The following is a 26,554-nucleotide window of genomic DNA, read 5'->3' as shown; positions in this document are numbered from 1 at the left end:
CCTATTTCACATAATTCTAATAAGCCACATTAGAAATCATTTATCAAGCAATTCCATCATCCACACTAACACATATACTCATATTACTTATCACCTTCCACCATAACATTCTCCATCCTCCACAAGCATTCATCCACCAATTCATACAACACATTCTATATAGACGTGAAACTTACATAGATTATCACATAACGATCCCAAGACACACCCCATAGTGACCGGTTAAAAGTTGTAGGGCGAGATCGCGACTTTAGGACGTCTCCCAAGTCTTTGCATTAGCTCCTAACAACTCCTACCCGGGTTCATTTTATTCTGACTCCCTAAGTTCATTGGGTTCATTTGTTACAGGTTCCAAAATTGTCTCTCTGATACCACTTTATAACACCCCCATACTCCAAGTGCCTTACCAGGACCACTCAAGGCATGGGAATGCTACCATCTCGGTTACCCGAGGTAATGTATATCAAAAAGACAATAAAGAAACGTACTTTGATAAATGAATTTAAAGTGATACAAGTCCAAAAACCAAAACTGATAAACTAAAATACAACTATTCCTCAAAACTGTAAAAACAACTAAATAAAAGAATGTTTATGACATAGCGAAAGACTTCTAGACATGTCGTGGCAACTCAACCCATCTATCTCATGCGCATCAACTCATACCTGCTCAATAACAGCTCACCAACCCCGCATGGATCACCACAGTTTTCAAAATATTTAAACCGGGGTCAGTTACTGTTTACATAAAACAATACAACAAAAGCAATACAACAATCCAATCCAATCAACCAATCTCCATCATAACTTCACTCACCTGACTACACACTAAAGTATGTAGTCCTGCCAGAATACCCATCGCAACAAGTATTCCACACAGCTAGTGGGGGACCATAGCCGTTCCCACCTAAGCCCCGCTCATCTCATCCGAGCGATAACCCAAGTTCCTAAATGTGCACATCCCCTTTGTGACGGGTTCCACAGAGGGCGAATCAAGGGCGTTAAGCCACTCCCATAAGTGACTCCACTCAGCTGAGGACGCACCTCGCAAACCACAGACAGTTATACAACCAACGACATTATACCACAACAATTACCAATTACCAATTCTAACATGATACAAACAAACAACAACGATCAACCAACAACAATACTATGTAAACAATAACCGAGTAGGGAAACCCTACCTGGAATAGCAACAACAAGACCATCACAGCAGCTAATCATAAATGTTCCTCTATGAATCCTCCTCTTATAACACATATTAATATAATTATCACCTAATCAACATAATACACCCAAAACCCCCAAAACCACCCAATTAGAGTTTAAAATAAACTCAACGAAACATTATAAAAATTATACAAGAAGCTCACCCTTGACACGACGATCTCAACGGCGTAACGAACAAGACAATCCAACGATCCTAGCCCTTGGGATTTTCTAACAACGCGATGAGAGAGAACTGCGTAACTTCGTTTTCTTTTGAAAGGTTTCATAAAGGTATAAAAGTGATTAAGGAAGATGACGAAACCCTTTTATACTAATCACCCGTTATTAACAAAACCGGGATAAAATTACCCGTAAGACTCACTTACTCGATCGAGTAAGTCACTTACTCGATCGAGTGCCCAACATACTCGATCGAGTACCCATCAGGTAGCCTACTGTTTCATATAAAAACATACTTACTCGACAGAGTAAGCCCCACTCAATAGAGTACCCATAGACATAGAAAACCGTAGTATTACAATAAGAATCTTTATATCTCCATTTCTTAGAAGTTGGAGGCACATCATTGTCATTTGAACTGGGCTCACCTTCTTCGAATGACTGAGATCCAAGAATTGTTTCCCCTGAATCCAATCCCGGGGTTATAATAGAATCAGGTATAACACTCTTGATTCTATACTTTGGTTTGGATTTGAAGTTATAGCTTCATCAGTTATAACTTCAGTTTCCAAATTCTTATTTTGAGAGGAGGTTATAGTATCATCAACTATAATCTCAGCTCTCTTTCCCTTGTCATTTGAAGGACTTCCAAGTTCATCATTAGTACCTTCAATTTCTTTATCTTCTTCATCCAGCGCTGGAGGATCATTTCTAGAAAGACGGAAATCTGGTTCATTCATATCTTCTTCCTCATTCTGTTAAGCTTTATCAAACATATTATTCTCATCAAAGATAACATGAACACTTTCTTCGATGCATAAGGTTCTCTTATTAAAAACCTTATATGCTTTGCTATGATTAGAGTAGCCAACAAATACAGCTTCGTCACTTATGGGATCAAATTTGTTTAATCTATTTTTACCATTATTATGGGACAAAACATTTACTCTCGAAGCAACGTAGATGTCATCTGTTAGGTTTACGTCCTCCAAGAAGCTCATAGGGAGTATTTTTGAGAATAAGTCTAATCAAAGCTCGATTATGAACATAGCATGAAGTACTAATAGCTTCTGCCCAGAAATTACGAGGAAGACCACTACACAGAAGCATCGTGCGTGCCATATCCTCTAGTGTTCTATTCATACGTTCAACAACACCGTTTTGTTGTGGAGTTCGTGGTGCTGAGAAGTTATGTCCCACACCGTTTTCCCTACAATATTCTATAAAGGCATAATTATCAAATTCGGTGCCGTGATCCGTACGTATAGAAACTAACTTTATTTATACTTGTTTTGGGCAAGCTTCATTAGAACTACAAATTCATCGAAAGTTTCATCTTTTGAATTTAGAAAGCGAGACCAAACATACCTAGAGTAATCATAAATTAGAATGAAAACATACCTGGATCCACCTCTACTTCTCACCTTAATTGGGCCGCATAGATCCATATGCACAAGTTCTAGTGGTTCTTTCGTGCTTACAACTCTCTTAGGTTTGAATGATGATCTCACATGTTTGCAACGAGCACACGAGTCACATAGAGTTTCTTGATCAAACTTAATTGAAGGAAGACCTTCAACCAAATTTTATCTCTTTAGTTTATTCAAAGTAGTCGGACTAATGTGAGCAAATCTTTTGTGCCAAAGACATGGATCGTCTACTGTAGCTTGTATGCGTGTAAACGAGTTAGTAGGAATAGCATTCAAATCAATCATATATACATTCCTTTTCCACTGACCTTCAAGTACAACACTGCTTGTTCCTTCAATTATTATTCGACAAGAATCTCAATGAAAAACAACTTTATTTCCCTTGTCACATAATTGAAAGATACTAAGTAGATTGTGCTTGAGACCACTAACAAGATAAACATCGCTAATAGCATGAGAAGATGATATGCCTATTTTACCCATACCAACAACTTTAACCTTCTTGTTATCACCGAATGTAACCTTACCACCGTTGAAGGGTTCAAGTGAAAGGAATAGAATAGCATTACCAGTCATATGCCTTGAGCATCCACTATCAAGGCACCATTGAATATTTTCTTTCACCACAACCTGTAGAGAGATTAGATATAGTTTTTAGGTACCCAAGCTAAGTTGAGTCCTTTGACGTTAGTCACTCTAAAAACTAAATCTTTCCTAATCCATACTCATCAAATGACTTTTCGTTTAGGAGACGAAAAGGTCTTTTTAGGAATCGTCCTAGGTTGCGCTCTGGGTTTTTCACGATGTTGACTCTCATGATGTTTTGGGGGAGCCTTAGTCTTGGGAGACTCTTTAGGCTTTGATGGTTATTTTGGTTCGGTAGCCTTCTTCTTATAGTCAAAGCTCATATCATAGAACCAATGATAATTGTTATTCCTTTCTTCATTCAAGTTTGGTTCCTTTATAGGAACATCATTTTCTTCTAACACCACGTTGGATTCTTTAACAAATTTGATACCTTCATTGAAATCTTTCATATATTTAACATAATAATCTTGAAGGTGTCCAGTATGACCACAGTAATTACAAACCAAATACTCAGGTAGATTCACGTATTTTCTCTTCCTGAAATCTTGTTCGAAAGGAGTTGATTTGCATTTATCATGGTCTCTATGGCCATAGCACTCATGTCCTAAACCCATTTTTATATTATTATCTGATTGCTCAGTCAGAAAATTTAGGACACGCGTGCTACCTTTTCACTTATCGTGGACCTTTCTAGCATGTAAGAATAAGTCTTTTAGAGACTGAATTTCTTCATGACATTTAGAATGGTCAACATCATTTTCCATACTGAAGTTATCATAAAAGTCTTGAAATCTCTTGTTAAGAATAAACACGACATCTGAGTGTTGTTTCTTAATATTAGTCATTTGAGTTTTAGATTCTTTTAATTGTTGTGTAAGAGAATCAATTTCCTTCCTTTGATCTGAAACCACAGCTTCTTTAGCTATAGCTTCAGATTTAAGAAGTTCATTAACCTTTCTCAATTCTAGGGTTATAGCTTCATTAGCTATAACCTTTTCTTCGAGATGTTTAATGTTGAGTTTCAACTCTGAGGTTATAGCTTCATTAGCTATAACTTTAGACTCAAGAGTTGTCTTCTCAGCTTTGGCAGAATCTGAAGTTGTAGCAGCATTAGCCATAACTTTAGCATATCTTTTTGCCTTAGCTTATAGAGCTTGATTCTCTTCAGCAATATCCAGAATTTGCTCTTTTAGATCTTTTAACTCAAGACTTTATTCATGACATTGATCAAGGGTTTGCTCAAAAAATTCTATCAAGGAACTTTTAGACAATTTTTTAACTCCTTTCTTAAGTTCAAGATAGCTCACCTCTTCTTCTTCATCTGAGTCTGATTCTCCTAGAAAACGGTAGTTTGAATCCAAGCTGTCTTCATCACTGTCAGAAATTAGGTCAAGACTTACGTTGCTTAAGCACAGATTAGCAACTTCTTCATCTTCAGACCCTTCATCATCTTCCGTGTCGAGATCTCCCCAGCACGATGCCATCATAACTTGTTTGAATTCTTTCTTGGCCTTTTCACGTTTTGTTTTATCTTTAATTTTCTCCCATGTGGGACAATCCTTAATCATATGATCGGATTCTCCGCACTTGAAGCATCCTCTATTGGAAAACGCATTTTTCGACTTTGAGACTTTTTTGTTGAAAGACTTATTGTTATTGTTAGTTGATTTTGTTTGCTTATTTCTAAAGATTCTCCTTTTAAAATGTTTAGCAAACAGAACTGTTTCGTCCTCAATGTCAACATCGACATCTTTGTTAGCAGAAGCTTATAGAGCCATACTCTTGTTGTTACTAGACTCGACCTCATCGTCTTCCAGGATGAGTTCATGAGCCATAAGAGCTCCAATAAGTTCTGCGTAGGGTAAAGTCATGAGGTCTCTACATTCCTCCATTGTTGTGACCTTAGGACGCCATTTCTTAGTCAAACTCCTAAGGACTTTCCTAGCAATATCCTCGAACTCAAATTTTCTGCCAAGGTTTTTAAGCTCATTAATGATGCTAGAAAAACGTGTTGACATGCTATCAAGTGATTCATTCTTCTCCATTGTAAAGAGTTCGTATTTTTGAATCAGCAAGTCAATACGATATTTTCTAACAGCTGACGTTCCTTCTTGAGCCAATTCAAGACCATCCCATATTTCATTGGCCGTAGTACAAGAATAAAAACGATCGAATTCGTTCGATGTCATGCCCTTTTGCAACAGGCTTATCGCTTTCGAGTTTTTCTCAACTTTCTTGTAATCAGCCTCCACATAGTCTTCTTCCTTTTTCTCATAGGTAGTGCCTTCTGAAGATCAGGCAAAAATTTTGTGTGTTCCATTCTTAATAATCGTCCAGCACTCCCAATCATGTCCTTTTATATAGTTTGTCATCATGTTCTTCCAAAGCCCATAATTCTTCCCATCAAAGACGGGACACCTAAGGTATTTGGAGTCCATTTCACACGTGTAAAGCAGCGTAAATAATAAAATAAAAAGATAGACGGATCAGCCTCTTTGCGATTAGGCAATCAAGAGCACGAGACTCTGATACCAATTGTAGAGTCTATCGATCCGAAATACTCGAGAGGGGGGGAGGTGAATTGAGTATTTAAAAACTTAACCCACTTTTTCAAGTATCTTATATAAGCATGATTAAACAATTAATTACTTAAAGTTTAATGATTAAAATTTAACTAATTAACTACACGATGTAAAATATAAAGAAGAAAACGTAAGGAAATGACACACGTGGTTTTTGAAGTGGTTAAGTTTCATAAGTCGAAACCTACGTCCACTATTCTCGATTAATAATTTTAGTACCTTTCTCCGGATTACAAAATTATCAACCCACTCGTACAAGTAACTCTAGTTGTAACTCGATTTGGCTATTGTTAAATACTCGATTTGACTAACTTACGTTAATAAGAAAGTGCTTGATTGTTCTTCTAGTGTTCACAATATGAACGAGTAAGAAACAATATTTAAGCACTATTATCTTATGACAATACTTAGAAATAATTGCAATATAAGATAGCACACGACTTTTCAAAAACAATTTTAACTTGCAAAAACAATAATAAACTTAAATACGTTTGCAAAGGATGTTTTGTTTGAATATTGAAAAGTGATTTAAATGAATTATCATGTGTAGTATTTATAGTAGAGAGGAGATCTAGGTTTTTATCTAAGAAACCCTAGATATCGTGTGGATTATGCACAAGGAAGTAATTAGGTTAAATCTTATTTAATCATTTACAACTGATAAAATATTGGAAGATAAGAAAGAATAAAATAAAAATAATATAAGGAGATAAGAAATCTCTATCAAATATTATTTTGATATACGATGATTCTTATCCAACCAAGAAAAATATCTTAATCCATTTATTTATTCTAATAATATCTTAGTAAAAGATATGGAATAAATATAAGGAGATAAAATATCTTTATTAAATATTTTATCTAAGATCTTTACCTAAACCCTAGATATGGTGAAGATCTCGTGTAGATTAAGAAATGAATAAGATTTATCTTTTTCCTATTCTAATCCAACAATATCATAGATAAAAGATATAAAATATCTCTAACAAATATTTATTTAAGATTTTTACCATAAAACCCTAGATACTATATAGATCACGTGCGAAGTATATAGTAAGTAGGAGATCCAATCTTATTATTTATCTTAACAATATCTTAGTAGAAGATATGGAATAACTCTAAATAACCATAAAGATATAAAATATCTTTAATAATAATCTTTTTTAGATTTAACCTAATCTTTACTTGCACAAGGAATATCACACGAGTAAAAGACGGCCCATAAGCCTATTACATCCAACGTGAAACCCTAGTAAGATATTGGGTTAAATAAATTAGGGTTTAGATATGAGTAAGTAGAAAACCCTAGTTAGCCACCAAGTAACAACCCATAAGTTATCACAAAAGTCGACCAAACTAAAGGGTAAATATCTATTCATAACCCAATTTAAGTGCAAACGTCAATCTACTATAAAATAGGTTTTTCATTTAAAGAATATAAAGATAAGATTTGAAAAACTATTTTCAAAACAATTTGAAACTCAAGTCGTGCGTTTTTAATACTACAGCTCAATGTTATAGCATAATCGCTTATAACATTGAGACTGGTAGGCAATGTTATAACCAAAACAGCTATAACTTTACTTACTAAAATCATTTCTTTAAATACCGTTATAAGACGATGACCTACGCTATCTAATCTTCCTGGAGGTCTTCAATGTAGAATTCATCTCTTCCATCTTGATCATAAGCTCTTCATCTTGAGCTTATATTGAGCTCTTCATCTTGAGCTTCACTTGATCAATGCTTGAGAACATAATCTTCAAACTTGATCGTTGACTTTGCTACTTGATCATGAAATCTTCGTTAATATGAACGTGATCAACCAGTAGCTTTACTTGGGAACTTAGCTTATTTACTTGAATTCACTTGGATCACAAATCATCATATTGCTAAATTCTTGAATTCACTTGGATCACAAATCATCATATTGCCAAATTGTAATTGAGTCCAATCTATAAAGACAAATAAACAATTACGAGCAACATGTATATACAATTGATAACACTCTTGTCATCATCAAAACATAAACTTATATGGCTATATGGTCTAACAGTAATCTCCAATGAATCATTGCTAGATACTTTACGTAAATATGTTCTTTTAGTATGAGCGTCTTGTCCCTTACTTTGATCGTCCGCTTCCCTCATTCTAGATTTAGATCTAGTTGAGTACATTTCCCACTGTAATATGAGATTTAAGGGGCGTTTGGTTGGGGGTATTCAGGAAAGGGTAAGGGAATTAAAGTTGATGATTCTCTTTGTGGTTGTTTGTTTGACAAAAACAAAGGGTATGAGATACCCTCACTTTACCTCAAAACCTTCCAACTCCTTACCCCTCACCCCCCAAGTGAATGAGATTTCATTCCCTCCCTCCCTTACTCACCAGTCACCACCATTATCACAAATCCACTCACCATCACTGACCACCACGAGTCCACGACACCATCAATACTCGCGAGTGGTGGTCGCCTCTCCCGCCGCCCGTCGCCGACCCAAGACATCACCATGACCTTACCACCATAATACGTACTACAACCAACGCCATTAAGAACCGCTACTACCTGCTACATACGTCTACCACCACTGCACTGCGACACCTCCAGACCACCATTGTCAGTGCCTAATACTCGAATCAACACCCCCCTTAACTATCACTCCGACGACAATAAAAACAACCCCTCCCCATCGAAATCCCCTCCTCCACCCCTGGAAACACCAAATCTGGTGTTTTCAAGGGTGGGGAGGGGATTTCGGTGGTGGGTGAGTGTTTTTATGGCTTGGGAATGGTGGTTGAGTGGGAAAGATTATTTATGGCGTGAGTCAGGTAAGGAGCGGACGACGGAGGTTGTGTCGTCGGCAAGGGAGGGCAGTTAGGATGGATGATAGGAGGTTACCTTGGAAAGGTATGGTGGATGTTGATGGTGGAGATAAAGTGTGTGGTGGTTGAAGGGATGAATGGCATTCCCTTTTATAAGACAACCAAACAATAAGTTTAATTTGGGGTCATTTAATTCCTTACCCCCTCTTTCCCTTTCTTAATTTCATTCTCTTACCCTTTATCGAACCAAACGTCCCCTTAATATATTAGAAGGATCAATTATCTTAATCCTCCCACGGTGGTCGCCAAAAACGTGTTTGTGTGAAACAAGATTAGTACCTTAAGGTACCCTGGAGGCCGTAACTACCGTCCTACACTTTGTGATCTACCCTTAAATGCAAGGGTTTGAGCCACGATTGTAGATGCGTAATCTAATAAATAGCGCTAAATTACTTATAATAATTTAGCGCTCAACAATAAATGATATAATTCTCAAACTTAAACACAGGAATTCCCAACAATACTTATATATCAAGAAGATTCCAGTAACACAACATCAACTAGAGTCTTCACAAGAGTACTTGTGGATGCTAAATTATAAACTAAAGGTTAGATGACTGATTACCTCCATGATCGGATGGGCTCACCGTGCTACTTCTAGTTCTACTTCTAATGCTAATCTACGCTACGCCTAAGAGACTAATCAAAAGATAGACTAAGTTGTAGTTGTTCACTACTATAATTTAAGGCTACGAGAATGCCAGTTAAAGAACAGTTGATAGCGGGACTGGTGTGTTTCTTATTTTTAGTTATGGCGCGCATATATGACTCCAAAAGAGAACGGTTGTTTGTTTGAACTGTGCTCGTAAATTAACAAAGAGAACGGTTAGGTTTGACCAACCGTCTTAAAATAATATAGAGACTGGTTAATATCTAGAACCGTTCTCCTTAAAAAAAACAAAGAGCACGGTCCCTATAACCACCATTCTATTTGTAAATCCAAAAATACTTGCCCTTTACACTTCCATTGCTTTTTTTCAAACACAAGTTCCATCGATTTCTTTCAAACACTGACAATAATCGCGTTTACCCTATCTAGCATGGTCTCGCCCTTGTTGTCCATCGTCGCTCGTACTCCGGCCACCACCTGGTTGTCCCTGATCGCTCGCCTTTCTCGTTGCCGATCGTTGTAGCTTCTGGTAAGAACATTTTTCACTACTTTTTAATGTTAGCTTTAAGATAATACTACTTTTTAATGTTAGCTTTAGTTGGGACCACCTTTGGTCCCGACTTTTCTGGGTGTAGAAGTTAGTAGTGAGTTTAAGCAAAAGTTAAGAACCCCGCTGATGAAATCTTTAGTTCTCGAGGCTCGCATATTGAAGACGAGTGGAGCACTTATTAACGTTCCTATTGATGACCATGTATTACACCATGATTAATACACTTAAATTATTTGATTTCTTATGCGGAGCTTATTCATTGGTGTGACGAAGTTGAGATAGGTGCCTCTAACATTGTTATTTTTATGAGGTAAGAATTTTTAACATTTTGTAACATTAATAGTAAGTTTCATTCTTGTTTTGAATTTTGTTTCGTTCACTTGTTTTTATGAACTATTTGAACTAAGTCTAGTTCAAATTGTGGTAGCTATTTGAGTGATCTTAGTGATACTATGAAGTCTACTAGTTTATATAGATTCTTGTTCCCCGAGCCGTTGTCTAAATTTGCAGCCGTAAGTGAAGATTATCGATCAGATTATATTGCTAGAGCTATGACATGTACGGAGAGTGGCAAGGGTCGAAAACTTATATTTGCAGCTTTTCATCAAATGTATACATAAACTTTCCCCTTTTCAAACTTCTATTTATTTATTCCTGGCTAATTACGTGAAAATATTCTCATTGTTCGCTTTTTTTAATTGAAGTGATCACTGGATGTTGGCTGCGATTAGTCCATCCGAAAGTGTAGATACCCGTATCCGTCGATATTGGAATTTATAGAGAACCCGACAAACACCCGATGATGATAGGACACATGTATTTATTTAGTTGTCATTGTCATTATTTGGGTTCGTTTTACGATGTAGAATGGGCGTCGTCGATGAAGTATTTTATTAATTTAAATGATTTTTAAATTAATGTTTTTTTTTTAGTGAATTCTTTTTGTTAATTTAAATGATATTTAAATTATGGTTTTTTAGGTAAATTCAATTTATTTTATTTTATTTTGAATTTATTTTCCCAAGTTTATTTTATTGAAAATAAAATAAATAATTGATTTGAAAAATCATTTTATGAGTATATTTGATTTGAAAAGTCATTTATTTCAATGGGTTAGTTGATTTGAAAAATCGATTTTAAAAGCGAAGAAAACTCGTTTTTAAGCATGTTTTTGAGCTCGATTTTAGCTCGGTTTTTGGGCCCGTTTTCTTTGCGACTTGGCACGAATATCGAGTACACTAACCCATCTAAGCCTCTACCCATCCACCCTTGTTCGAACCCCCCATACCATGGCCCAAATTCCATCCCCAAACAACCCCAACCAGCCCGCGCATAAACCAAACAGGCCCCCTGTTTTGGCAGCCAATTCCCGAGCCCAAACCCGCTCCAAACACTACCAAGACCCGTACCCACTAACCCTAACCCATACCCTAGTATCCTACCCATATTATCCTAGCTTAATCACCAAGAAAACCCCCCTCAAACCCTCACAAAAACGGCTGGACAGCGCCATACGGGATGAAGCCCGATTGCCCCTCCTCTCTTTTTAACCTATTTTAACTCCTTATAAATACCACCTCTTCACCATACATTCATTCCTATAAGTTCTCCATACATCCTACCATCACCCACAAGCTTTAAACCTCAGAAACAAACCCTAAACATCCTTCAAAAACCCTAAACAAAACCGACACACAAACTGAACTGTTTGTGTGTCCTCTTCGAAAACCCTTTCGTTCCTCCATCAAACCTTCATCAAAACTCGATTTTCTTGCTCCTAATTAACCACATAACATCCATCTACACATTAGACAAAGATTTACGAGCCAAATTGCCCTTGAGAGTACACGAAATCCCTCGAAAAACAGAGTGAAATAACACTCTGTTTTCGCGCTTTATTCTTGTCATTCAGTTCTGTTTGTGCTCGTTTTTCGTGCCCAATAACCCAAAACGAGCAGGGGTTGCTTTAAGATTCATGTTCTCCTCTCTTTCTAGTTTTCAAAACATCTTTCAAATCGAATTTTCGTCGTGAAACGAAGGAGATATCATCGTTTGAAAATCGCTGTCCAGAAAGTTTCCAAAACGCGTGTTTGCTTTATTCTTCGTCGACGACGGCCTCTCGAGATAAAATCTACCATCGATTACGACCCAAGACGGTGTCAACGATACATGTAGGTTGAGGGTACATCAAATCCTCCTCTTCTCCCTTTTATTTCGTTTGTTTTATGCTCGTTTTTATTGTCTTTTTTTGTTTGTTTTTTCGTTTGTTTATCGATTGTTTTAAATTAACTATGAAACTAGTTAGTCCGAGTATGAGTTAAAGTACCACCATGAACACCAAGTTGACTTGAGATGGGAAAATAAACCGCTACTTCAGTCGGTCGTACACCCCGTCTCATTTACATATCCTCGTGTTCAAGGTAGGGCATAAATAAAACGAGTTGTCTAACTTCGCTTTACTTTCGACCCCCTTATTGTTTCGGCCAAATCGACATACCCTAGGACCCGTTGTATGTTAGTTTAACCTTTGATTGTTAACCTATGACGTATTTAGATGACATTAAATTAATTTAATAACCTAATTAGACACATTAGGGTACATCGACATAGCTTTAAAAATCAACTAACAATTCTGTAAATAATTGAACGCATCTTTCTCATCACTTGATTTCTCGCTAGCATAGGAGTGCGTGATTAGCACCTTCCTATTAACACTCGACGAGCAAGCATTAATCTTATGATATCTGACCTAATTGGACCCTTAGGCCGTGTAGAATAACACACTTGCGCGTTTCTTCTCAATCGATCAATTTGTTTTATAACTTGTTTTCTAACTCGTTTTCTAATCCGTTTTGCAATCATTCGATCTAACTAATGAACCTAACTTAGGAACTAGGTTGGCCTTATCTTGGCCGTTGGTTTAGGGCCGTTGGTTTGGGCCGTGGTTGGGTCGTGTCTCCCGTTTTTCTCGTTTCGTTTTTCTTTTCTTTTTATCATTTGTTCTTTGTTGTTTTGTAGCTTGTAATTTATAGTTTGTTTATCGAGTTGTAATCTTTCAAGTTTGTTTTCTTTTATCGAGTCAAATGATTTCTAAAAACCTTAGTCTTGTTTGGTTAGACGGTTATTCCCCAATGCTTGTAGGAGCGTAGTAAACCGCATGTTGTTTGAAGCAACATGGCCCGGTTTATGCTAATGCATGCTTTGGTGCGTAGCCCTATGTCTAATTCGATGAGATTAAGCGCGAGCACGCATTACGAGGAGTGACCCAAGGCCGTGGGTCATGTGAGCCGTGGGCCACCCCTCATGTGCACGGTTTTCTAGGCCAAACGGCCGTGTGTGTTGTCGTGTATTGTTTCGTATGTAGCATTTGTATTTAGATCGAGTTGTATCTTTAATTTGTTGTTGTGTCGGCACGAAATGCCTGGTTTGTAATAGGTAGATCTCAACGGCTCCCCCATTCCCCATCAAGCCTTGTTTGTTTCGTTTGAATGTTGCTAGATCAATCAACCCACATGCTAAATTACGACTTTGACAAAGTTTAGTTGCATCTAAAACGACATAGAAATTGTTGTCACATGATAGGGTTAAAACAACATTTGCATATCATACATCGTAGTAGCTATGACCTTGTTTGAACTCCGACACTTGACTTAGTAGAGGCCGTTATCGACGGGCGGGGTTAGGTGTCCTTATGGGCTTCCTAACACGTACCCTCACCCCTTACTCAAGATCTATGGTTTGTGGATCCGTCTAAATACCATTGGATTACGAGAGTCATTCAAATCGAGTGATATAGGGTACAAGTCTTTATCTTTAATCACTCGTAGTCGATTGGCTTTATGCTTTTCGATGAAAGGTGTAAAGTTGACTTGAACGGTTCAAAGTTCCCAAAAAACTTGGTGGCGACTCTAATTTGTCTTAATTCGATTCGAAGGAACCTCGAGTCGATTATGCCTAGTGTGGATCCCGCGGACGCAGCCTCCCGAGGGCCTTGTCCACGATTTGGCGACTCACTGGGAAAAAGAGGACTAGTTACACTGTGTTTCTAGGGTCTTTTCCTCCGAGGTGAAACTTGAAAAGAAACTGTTGGAAAGTAAAACATTACTCATAGTGCTACGATTCATGCATAAACCCTTAAGGACTTGCCCGGGCCGTCCCAGCGTTTCTTCGTGATGCGTGGGGGGCGACGTCCCACTATGCCAGGAAGCTGCACATTGCTCGCTTCCACTTCGCCTCGCGTGGTTCTTGATGGTGGGGACGATCTTCTAGGTACTTTACCTTAAGACACCTTGCTCTATAAGACCGCAAAAGGATGGAAGCATAGACCTTCTTGTAAAAGACTTGCCGAGACTTAGAGATGTCTAGGAGCATACATCCTTATAACATGAGAATGACAATGTGTAATTTGTTTTCCCGAGTCTTTTTCGAAAATTCCCATGTCCTTTTCAAAACCGAACTTTTGAACAACTTACTTTCAAATAGCATGATTTTCAAAACGCGGAATGCTGCCCAAATAGGACTAGAATTTTTGGCCAAAATGAGCTTTTATAGCCGGCATGCTGCCCATTTCAAATCTCATTTTCAAATCAATCCTTCGTTTTTTCCAAATCCGATCCAAAATGTTTCTCGAACCTTAACCAAGCATGAAATGCGTTGAGTCGTGTCCGGGTCCTGGCCGTGTTAGGCTAGACGTTTTTTTTTTTTATTCCAAGAGTCTAGAACACGACCTTGTTGGGTCACCCAAGCTCACTTCTTGGGCTTTGAGTCATGTTGGTCGACCTTTTGGTCTAGGATAGTCCACAAAAAACGTCCAAGCTAGGACCTTATGGACGTTTCACATGAACCCATGGGCTATGTTAGCCCAATCACGGGTTTAGTCACACCAAGTCCAGTTTAGACTCGAGTTATGACAGTTTGAGTCATGTCGTTTTGTCGAGTCTAAAGTGAACCGATGTCTAAATCAAACCGTGAGTCGAACCCTTGTTTAATAAATCTCAAGTCGAGTCTTTGTTTGAGTCAAGTTGGGGTCGTGTCCTTAAGTGTGCAGGGGCTCTTACTCTAAATATTGACTCAGTACGGGGTTTTCTTGTAGAAAGGCCGCCAAAAACCCGACGTCAAGCAATGGAAGATGTTGTTAACAAGCTTACCGAGGCCGTGAACCTCATGATGACCGAATGGATGCAATCGAATCCAAGTCGGGTGAAGATTCCCCTCCACCACCGACTGATCCGGAGAAACGGTTCAAGTTAATCGAAGACCGTTTGAAGCTCTCCCTGGGGAAGAACATTCACTATGAGAATGCTAGGGCCTATGCCCCGATTCGAGACAAGTTGCCCACGAACATGGTACTCACGACATCCCAAAGTTCAAGGGCATCAAGATCCTGGTCCACCATGTTAAGGCCTATAAAGGGTACTTAGCAATGAAGGGAGTACTGCGATATGCTCTCAAAATTTTTGCCCAATCTCTGGGAGAACACCCGAAGGCGTGGTTCTACAATCTTGACCTTAAGAACTTCCCCACTTTCGAAGATATTACGGTGGAGTTACTAAGCACTATGTTGACAATGTTGAGATTCAAACCAACATAAGAACTTTGGAGGTTATGACGCAAAAGGAGAAAGAGGGCTTTACTGAATTCCTCGCAAGATGGCGCGCCGAAAGCGTGAAGTTAGCTAAGAAGCCTGATGAAGTTGAAATGGTAGATAAGTTCGTGAAGAACTTACGACACTGCTTACCGTAATGCTCTTAAATACCAAAATTTTGGTTCTTTCAAAGAATTGATAAGGATCGGGATAAAGGTAGAGGACGATGTCCGAATTGCTGAAGCCGAGAAGCCAAAGGGATACCAAGGGGCTTCGTCATCTAAAGCAAAAAGCGCCCATGCGCCCCACTTTGTTGAAACTGTCAATCTCTTAGATGGACAATCAAAAAAGCCTCCGCGCCAAGCTCCGAGGGTATTCACCGATATCGGGTGCACTTACGCCTATGCTCTCCAAAGGCTCATGGCCCAAGGAAAGTTGAAGCCCATTGGTCCAACTCCGGATCCACCTGCTTTGAACAATAAGGCAAATGGTATAAACCGAATGCCTCTTTGTGCCTTTCATCAAGGGAAGGGACACGATGCGAAAGGTGCTTTAGACTAAAGCACGAAATTCAAGATATGATTGAGAACGGAATGCTCCCAATCCCGGCCATAAAGCCCAACAACGTCACCAATCCGTTTGGCGACCACACTAACTTTGTCTCTACCAAAGATAGTGTCGATTACTCTCACTTGATCCGCCCATGTCGTCTAAAAGGGGTTTTCGTCGGAAGAATATTCGTAGATTGCTCCGAATTCCTACCAAGCTCGAGAAACGAGATTACATTCGGAGATTTTGTTGTCGATTGTACTCCTTACATACTCCGAAGCGGCAATGAAATCAATGGCGTTTGGGCGATGACGGGATGATGTTTACCTCGTCAAAGGTGCGACAATTCCTCACACCCAAGAAGAAATCTTAAAGGTGAGGCAAGACGCCCTAGAGTCAAACCATTTGACTAGATCCGGACGCCCGTATCGTGTGGAGAAAGCTAAAGATACCCCGAACAAGATGCCTCTCAAAGAGCCGGTAGTGGTCGAAGTTCTTGGTGAAGGGTCGACCTCCGAGGCTTTCCTCATCAAGCAACTCCAAAAGACTAAGGCCGACGTATCTATCTGGCAACTTATCCCGAGCTCTTTCGAACATCGTCAAGCTTTGTTACAAGCTTTGATGAACATGACCGTGTCGTCAAATACTACTCCTGGGACATGGTCACTCACACGCCCGACCGGCCTCGGATTACCAACGCTGTGACATTCTCCGACGAAGATCTGCCACCGTTCGGGCCTCGACATAACCTGGCCCTCTATATTGCTACCGTGTGTCTCAACAAGCACATCCCTATGACCTTGGTTGACGACGGATCGGCACAACGTACTCCCTCCGAAACGGCGCATATTCTGGGTTTGGAGAAGAATGACTTCATCCCCACTACGCGACGGTTCGGGCATTCGATGGCATTGTGCGTCGAGTAAGTGGACTTGTCGATCTAGTAGTACAGATGGGGCAAGTGGAAAAGAAAATAAGTTGCCAAGTGATTGACATATGCTCATCCTTCAACTTATTGTTGGGAAGGCCCTGGATCCATGCTGCGAAGGCCGTAACATCAACGCTGCATCGAAAAATCAAGGTCCCACTAAATGGCAAAACCGTCACCATTGACGCCACGCCACCATCGTGGCGGGAGGAGACATTACTTCCAAAGTAAGGGTCGAAGCTACCAATGACGCATGTGGTTTCGAGATTGTCAACATGATCGAGCTGAACTCCGAAAATATGGATCTATATACGGGAAGTCATGTCTGCGAGGTGATTCTCAAAACTGGGAAGTACTTCGGTTTCTCTTTATATCCTAGAAAGGAGGAGGCTTTCAAGTTGAAACCACCCATAGCCAAAGGAGTGACTTTCGGGCTTGGATATGAGCCCACTGAGAAAGATCTACGGGAAAAGAGGGGAAGAACGATCGAAGATCGAGATATTAAAATGGGACCGTATCATCTAACTCTAAACGGTCACTTCGTGAAAGCTGGGGAAGAACTCCCTTGCATGGACTTCCCCGAACCTATCTTTGACCCAAAGAAAAACCTCATGGTCCCGGAATCAAGTATTCCAAGACTCACTACATCCCCGAAGACATTCTGACCGTGATGCCAATAGAAACCAAACCGGATCCAATGAATGACGAGAACGCCATGGGTCTCCTTTTCGGTGAAGATAAGAAATCACCAATACCAAACGAAGATTTGGTAAGCATGATCCTGAGGAGCGAGCGGTTCGACCCATCTACCCTCATCACCGATGTGGATCCTCTTAGGACCAACACGGGATGGCGGAAAACAATCAAGTGGACTGACAACAAAGGACTTCTTTTCAAGTTGACAACGGGAGAAGGAGAGACGTTCAAGCCGAGATGATGTTACCGATTCCCGAGTCCGAGTCGAGTCCGAGTCCGAGTCCGAGTTAGGTCCTAAGATTGAGTCTAAGGAGTCGGTGTTGAAAATACCCCCCCTAGCTTTCCTTCCTATGCACTTTTCCTAATGGTGGTATTCCGGGCCTGTCCCGAATACCCCTATCTCGCCACCGAGCTCGATCGGTTGGCTCAAATGTTAGCGCATTTCGCGCAATTTCAAATCAATAATAATATGAACCAGTTTGCTTACGACTTGTCTTACTTACATTGCAATTCAAACTTTGAAAATGATTGTTTTAATAATGACATTGAGACTGAGGTCGAGGATGAACAGTTGGTCGAAGAAGAAGAAGAAGAAGAAATGGAACCACCTCTACAATTGATAAAAGGGTTGGAAGAGTACGAACAGAAAACTTCGATCATCGAAGATACCGAAACTATCAATGTAGGTACAACCTTAGAACCACAGGAGCTTAAAATAGGAACTACTTTAAGTCCCACCGAAAGACAGGGGTTCATTGATTTGTTGCATGAGTTCAAAGATGTTTTCGCATGGTCCTACAAAGACATGCCAGGCATTGATAGGGAAATTGCGAGCACAGATCCCAATCAAGCCGGGGTATAAGCCGATCAAGCGGAAGCTACGCAAAATGCACACGATTGGTCTTTGAAAGTCAAGGAAGAAATCGACAAGCAACTCAAAGTCAGGTTCATCAAGGTGTCGAAATACTCGGACCGGGTGGCTAACGCGTCGTTCCGATTGCCTAAGAAAGATGGTAAAATTCGGGTTTGTGTTGACTTAGGGATTTAAACAAGGCAAGTCCGAAGGACGATTTCCCATTACCTCACATCGACATCCTGGTTGACAACACGGCAAAGCACGCGTTACTATCCTTCATGGATGGATACGCCGGTTATAAATCGGATCAAGATGGCGAAAGAAGATATGCATAAGATCATGCGTTCGAACGCAATGGGAACCTATTGCTACGAATGCCTTTTGGGTTGATAAACGCATGGGCCACATACCAGAGGACCGCGACAACATTGCTACATGATTTGATGCACAAGGAGGTCGAGGTTTATGTCGACGACATGATTGTCAAGTCAAAGGAGCGTGATGGCCACCTTGGTACACTACGCAAATTCTTTGAACGATTGCGCAAGTATAACATGAGGTTGAATCCACAAAAATGCGCATTCGAGTCACATCCGCGCAAATTGTTGGGCCACATCGTCAGCCACCGTGGCATCGAGGTGGACCCATCGAAAATAAAGGCCATAATGGAAATGCCTCACCCTAAAACCGAGAAGGAAATTCGAGGTTTCCTGGGAAGAATCCAATATATAAGTCGGTTCGTGGCAAGGCTAACGATGATACGCGAGCCAATTTTCAAGAAATTGAAGGTCGGGGAACACGTCGTATGGGATGATCACCGCTCAAGTGCGTTCGATAAAATCAAAGAAATACTGTCTTCCCCTCCCGTTCTCAGCCCACCAACGGTGGGTTACCACTTTTGTTGTATCTTACGATTCACGGATCTGCAATGGGGGCAATGCTTTGCGCAAAAATAGTCGATAAAGAGGAAAGAGCAATTTACTACATTAGTAAAAAAGTTCTTGGAGTATGAAATCAAGTATACTCAGCTCGAAAAGACATGTTTGGCTTTAGTATGGGCGACAAAGAAGTTACGGCACTACATGCTCAGTCATAGTGTCTGCATCCACTCGAAGATGGACCCTATCAAATACTTGTTTGAAAAACCAGTTCTAAACGGCAGGGTGTCAAGATGGACTTTGATGCTTTCCGAGTTCGACCTGAAATATGTACCGCTGAAAGTGATAAAGGGAAGGGCGGTTGCAGACTTCCTGGCGGATAATCCGATAGAAGAAACTGAGGTTGTGGATACATGGTCGTTTCCCGACGAAGATATCGTTCACATAGACAATGATACGTGGGACCTCTATTTCGATGGAGCATCGAACTATAGGGGATACGGGATAGGAGTTCTACTCATTTCACCGGAAGGTGAACATGTTCCTATTTCGATCAAGTTGGACTTTAACGTCACTAATAACGCGGCTGAATATGAAGCATGCCTACTCGGTTTGCACAGTGCTCTCGAGTTAGGCATCAAAAAGCTTGTAGTACATGGGGACTCGTCACTAGTGATCAATCAAGTGGCCAGGACGTGGAAAACCCGAAGTGATAGCTTGGCTCAACAAGTACTGCGAAAATCGAGGAACTAGAAAAGTTGTTCGCCGAGGTCAAGTCGTGCACCTCCCGAGACGAAAACCAGTTCTTTGATGCACTATCAAAACTAGCTGCTCTGATCAACATACCTGATCATATGGATACTATGCCGATATGTGTCGAACGAAGATCGTCACCTGCTTATGTTAATGTAATCAGAGACACAGAAGAAACCGAGGCCGAACCTTGGTATCATGCTATTCTGAAATTTAAAGAATCAGGAGAGTATCCACCCGACATGGATAACCGCGGAAAGCGCGCTATTCGAATGCTAGCCGCTCGATTCGTTAGAACCAATGACGGACAATTGTACAAAAAGACCGCGCAAAATATCCTTCTGCGATGCATAGACTCACCAACTGCGAAAAGAGTCATGGAAGAAGTCCATGACGGAGAGTGTGGCCCACACATGAATGCCCATATGCTGGTTCGTAAAATCATGAGATTAGGGTATTATTGGACCACGATGGAGACAGATTATCGCCAATATGTCAAACATTGCCATAATTGCCAAATCTTCGCAAACGTCGATGTGCCGTCATTGCTATATACTTTGACATCACCATGGCCTTTCTCAACATGGGGAATCGACATTATTGGAAAGGTCAACCCATCCGGAACAGGTGGGCATTGTTTCATGCTAGTCGCCATCGATTACTTCACGAAGTGGGTAGAAGTGAAATCATACAAAGTTCTACAAGCAAAGCAGGTAGCAAAGTTCATTCAGAATGAAATCATTTGCGAGATATGGGTGCCGCATGAGCTCATTAGCGACCATGGCACTCACTTCCAGGCTGAAACTGCCGTAATACTTGAAAAGTATAAAATCAAACACCACAAGTCGTCACCGTATCGACCTCAAACGAATGGTGCGGTGGAAGCCGCCAACAAGACAATCACTGTGATTCTCAGAAAGATGACCGACAATTATCGCGAGTGGCCAGAAAAGATACCGTTCGCACTGTGGGGATACAGAACGTCTATTCGCACAGCCACTGGAGCAACTCCGTTCTATTTGACATATGGGATGGAAGCAGTTCAACCTGTCGAATTAGAGGTACCTTCTTTAAGGATCCTGTTAGAAAGTCGGTCCACAGAAGTCGATCGGCGCAAGCCGTGCGATTCCTAGGTCATGCTCGACGAGCGACGGTTAAATGCATTACACCATGTTCAACTCTATCAGAAAAGAATACAAAGAGCATTTAACAAAAAGGTGAAACCTCGAGGAATAAAGGATGGGGATTTGGTCCTAAAGTCTGTGCGCGCTTTACTACCGATCGACCCGAGGGGAAAATTCAAGCCGAATTGGGCCGGTCCTTACCTGGTAAAGAAGATATTATCGGGAGGCGCAGTCAGACTGACAGATCTAGATGGAAATGACTTTGCGAATCCGACGAATTTGGATCAACTGAAGAAATACTATCCTTAGAACTCACTCTCAATGTCATAAAATAAAATTTTGAATTGCAGTGCTCGTGAGCGAGTCTAGGCCGCGGCACTTTTGCTTCGCTGCTTTTTGTGCGTTATAAATCGATGATTGTAGCGCGTTTGTTTTGTGGAACTACGAGCTCGGTTTGATTCTGTTGATAACAGATACGTAGGCAGCTCTTTAAAAGAGTACAACCGACCCTTCCTTGAATAAAATGAAATTTTATGCAGAAACTAGGAATTTTTAGTAAGTCTTATTAAAGATCGGGCGATGCCCATTACATCCTTCAAAAAAAAAAAGGAAAACAGCTAGCAACAAATAATAAGTAGTAGTATTAAATAATATATTTGGAGTCGAAGGCTCCTACATCTTCTTTTTCCCTTTGCCTTTTGGGTCACGTGACCGAGGCTCCTGCGAGAGAGGGGGTAGTTGCGTTATGTCTAGCGCGCTTCTTAGGAGGAATCGTCATTTCCTCCCGAGGGCCCAGCCTATCTTTTACACTCAAGCGAGGACCAAGCCTCCCTTCTAAGGCTGAGCCCGAGTGTGCCTTTGAACCCAACCGTTCCCACACACCTGTCGCCTGTGAGTCAGTCTTAGGAGTCTTCTCAGTCTTAGTTTCAGGTCCAGATGCAGACGAAAGATCGTTAACAAAGAAGTCGCGACTGCTTCTGCTTTTGTCATAATATTTGATGTCGACAAGCTCATCCTTCCGACACAAGTCCTTACCTGATTCGGTCTTCTCTTTAAGCCATTTAGTATAAGACGGGATACCTGTAGCCCGATGGCGCGCGATACGTACCAAAGACGCCTTTGGTGCCACCTCTGAAGCCAATCATCACATATAGAGGAATTCACTCTCTTGCTCGTCCCGAACAGCCCTCACACTTGGGAATTATTTGTTCGGCCCATCCGACGCAGACGCGGTCGGGGGTAAATGTGAATAGACCTCTCTAACCCCGATGAGCGCAAACGTCCGGTCTTGTCATCTTCCTAAGGATAGTAAAGGATTTGAGGCGAAGCCAAGGCATGAACCAAAAAAGAGGGCGACATTCCCCTCTGTCGCTTTGTTTCGCCAATATGCAAGGTCATTTTGATGCTCGTCTTCATACCGCTTGGCACGCATAGTCAGCATACGGGCGAGATACGAGCTGGGTTCACGCGGCGGGGCAAAGAGCCAAAATCTCTCGCAAAGCCACACCTGAAAAAAAAAAAAAGGAAGAAAGAAAAAAACATGAAAAAGACGGAAAAAAAAAAAAAAAAAAAGAAGAAGAAAAAAAAAAAAAAAAAAAAAAAAGAAAAAAAACGTGACAAAAAAAACGAAAGAAAAAAAAAAGAGAAAAAAAAAAAGAAGGAAAAAACGGAATTGTGGCAAAATCGTGGCAGAATGCAACAAAATCATGGCAGAATGCAACAAAAGCGTAACACAAGAATTGTGATAAAAGGGAAATTAATCAAGGATGCGAAATCAGGAGAATAGATTTTGTTACCTGCAATAGACGGGAGCATCCCGACCAATCGGCACCAGGGTTCATTTTCTTAGCATCTAAACCCCGGAGGGTTTCAGCGAGAATAATCCAGGAAGGGTTATGTCCCGTCTCCATCTGAGACACAATAGACAAAAGCTTCGCTTGTCCTACACAAGTTGTCTTGTTCATCCTGCCTTCGAAGACATAGAGGTGTAGCATGATCAATCCAAAGGCCTGCAAGATCTGTTTGGCATAAAAATCTTGTTTCGCAAAATACAAAATTTCCGATGAATAGCAAAAGGTTGACTTCGTCACCGCAAACTATCCCCTCGACTCCGTCCCGGAAAGGCCAAGGCAGTCTAGATATGTTCCACGCCACCCCGAATGAAATTTAGGTATAGCCAGATGGCCTCGGCATCCCATCCTCCCGGGCGAAAAACTCTTCGGGTAGAGGCGGATCTCCCCCTCGGAAAAGCAAAGACATGGTTCGAGAGGATCCCAATAGCTAAGGCGGTGTTCCAACAACGCAGTTGAAGGGGGATCCGCGTAAGGGAAGTAATTGCGCCCGATTGAGCGGTCTTTAATTCTTGTCTCTCTCGCGCCCGATGAAGTCTGTCTCCCATGCTCGCATAGCACTCGCTAGATTATTCATAATGATTTATGTTATTTGCACCGATTTGGGGGAAAGCGAGAATAAATTTGGCAATCTGACTCTTCCTTATATATAGAAAGTATAAGGGAAGGAAGCATCTAGGATGACACCCCTAGGGAGCCGTTTTTTCTGAGCCGTGTGGGCCTTGGGTCGCGCGCCTCTTAGGCCCGCCCCAGTTCACACCAGTCTTTGGCACGAGGCATTGGGTTTTCGCACACCTATCGCGTTTCGGGGAGCGCCGGAACGGCCGTTTTACATTTCTACCCTCGACGAGTCAATATTTGAATTAAAACTCGTGCACACTTACGGTTTTATTTTCCTTTTTTGTTTTACGGTAGCGGGCTACGCCCACGTTGTTTACGAGTCATATAGAATGTCTGAGTCGCATTTCATGCTCACCCATCGAGGGTCGATGATCCAATCTTTCAAAATTCAAAATTTCAAAAACTTTTTATGATTCGTTTCAAATTCAAATTTCGGGTCGATGGCCCAATTATTAAAAATCTTCAACATGTTCAAATTTTGGGTTGATGACCCAATTTTTTCAAATTCAATTTCGAAGGGTCGATGGCCCAACATATTTTCGGGTCGATGACCCAATCATTCAAAATTTTCAAATTCAATTTTCGGGTCGATGACCCAATTATTCAAAATTTTCAAATTCAATTTTCGGGTCGATGACCCAATATTTCAAATAATCCAATTTTAAGATCGATGATCCAAATGTGCTTATGTGATGATTATTGCTAGTACATTTTTTGTGGTTCAAATATAGCAGGATATGCTTCAACTGGGGGCTCTAAAGTCTTCGACTTTAGAGCCATCGCAAATCTGAACTCTGGCGTTGGCTTCAGAGACCATTATCAAGATGTAAAGGATGATATCCACCAAGAATTCAATTCAATACAAGAGTATGAAATGGAAGAATTCCGCAGCTGAAAGCAAATGATGAAAGCGGCGACAACCTCCTCGGAAAGTCCCGTCCCATTCGGACAAGTGCCAGCAGATGATAAATTTTGGGCAAATGTCAGCAGATGATGAATTTCGGACAGGTGCCAGCAGATGATAAACTTTGGGCATGTGTCAGCAGTGGCCGAACTACGACGCGGGTTTGATTCCGTCAGAAACGGATACGTAGGCGCCTAAGGATAAGGCTCAATCCACCATTTATGGGTCGATGACCAACGATATATTTCGACGCGACAGAAGCAAGAGTCAATCCCCAACGAAGTTTGGTATGATCTCTTCTTATGGTCAAGAGCTTATATCTGCAAGTCTAATGGACTATAAACGACCCGAGAATCCTCGGTCGAAAGGGACTGGGGTATACTTTGACTTTCGCCTTGTCCAAGCCTCAGTCAAAGTGGGGGCTCTGTAGATACCCGTATCCGTCGATATTGGAATTTATAGAGAACCCGACAAACACCCGATGATGATAGGACACATGTATTTATTTAGTTGTCATTGTCATTATTTGGGTTCGTTTTACGATGTAGAATGGGCGTCGTCGATGAAGTATTTTATTAATTTAAATGATTTTTAAATTAATGTTTTTTTTTAGTGAATTCTTTTTGTTAATTTAAATGATATTTAAATTATGGTTTTTTAGGTAAATTCAATTTATTTTATTTTATTTTGAATTTATTTTCCCAAGTTTATTTTATTGAAAATAAAATAAATAATTGATTTGAAAAATCATTTTATGAGTATATTTGATTTGAAAAGTCATTTATTTCAATGGGTTAGTTGATTTGAAAAATCGATTTTAAAAGCGAAGAAAACTCGTTTTTAAGCATGTTTTTGAGCTCGATTTTAGCTCGGTTTTTGGGCCCGTTTTCTTTGCGACTTGGCACGAATATCGAGTACACTAACCCATCTAAGCCTCTACCCATCCACCCTTGTTCGAACCCCCCATACCATGGCCCAAATTCCATCCCCAAACAACCCCAACCAGCCCGCGCATAAACCAAACAGGCCCCCTGTTTTGGCAGCCAATTCCCGAGCCCAAACCCGCTCCAAACACTACCAAGACCCGTACCCATTAACCCTAACCCATACCCTAGTATCCTACCCATATTATCCTAGCTTAATCACCAAGAAAACCCCCCTCAAACCCTCACAAAAACGGCTGGACAGCAGCCATACGGGATGAAGCCCGATTGCCCCTCCCTCTCTTTTAACCTATTTTAACTCCTTATAAATACCACCTCTTCACCATACATTCATTCCTATAAGTTCTCCATACATCCTACCATCACCCACAAGCTTTAAACCTCAGAAACAAACCCTAAACATCCTTCAAAAACCCTAAACAAAACCGACACACAAACTGAACTGTTTGTGTGTCCTCTTCGAAAACCCTTTCGTTCCTCCATCAAACCTTCATCAAAACTCGATTTTCTTGCTCCTAATTAACCACATAACATCCATATACACATTAGACAAAGATTTACGAGCCAAATTGCCCTTGAGAGTACATTTAATCCCTCGAAAAACAGTGAAATAACACTGCTTTTTCGCGGTTTATTCTTGTCTGTCCAGTTCTGTTTGTGCTCGTTTTTCGTGCCCAATAACCCAAAACGAGCAGGGGTTGCTTTAAGATTCATGTTCTCCTCTCTTTCTAGTTTTCAAAACATCTTTCAAATCGAATTTTCGTCGTGAAACGAAGGAGATATCATCGTTTGAAAATCGCTGTCCAGAAAGTTTCCAAAACGCGTGTTTGCTTTAT

The sequence above is a fragment of the Silene latifolia genome, chromosome X (genome assembly GCF_048544455.1).
Source record: "Silene latifolia isolate original U9 population chromosome X, ASM4854445v1, whole genome shotgun sequence".
Classification (NCBI taxonomy): Eukaryota; Viridiplantae; Streptophyta; class Magnoliopsida; order Caryophyllales; family Caryophyllaceae; genus Silene; species Silene latifolia.
Note: the sequence above shows the minus strand (reverse complement) of the source record.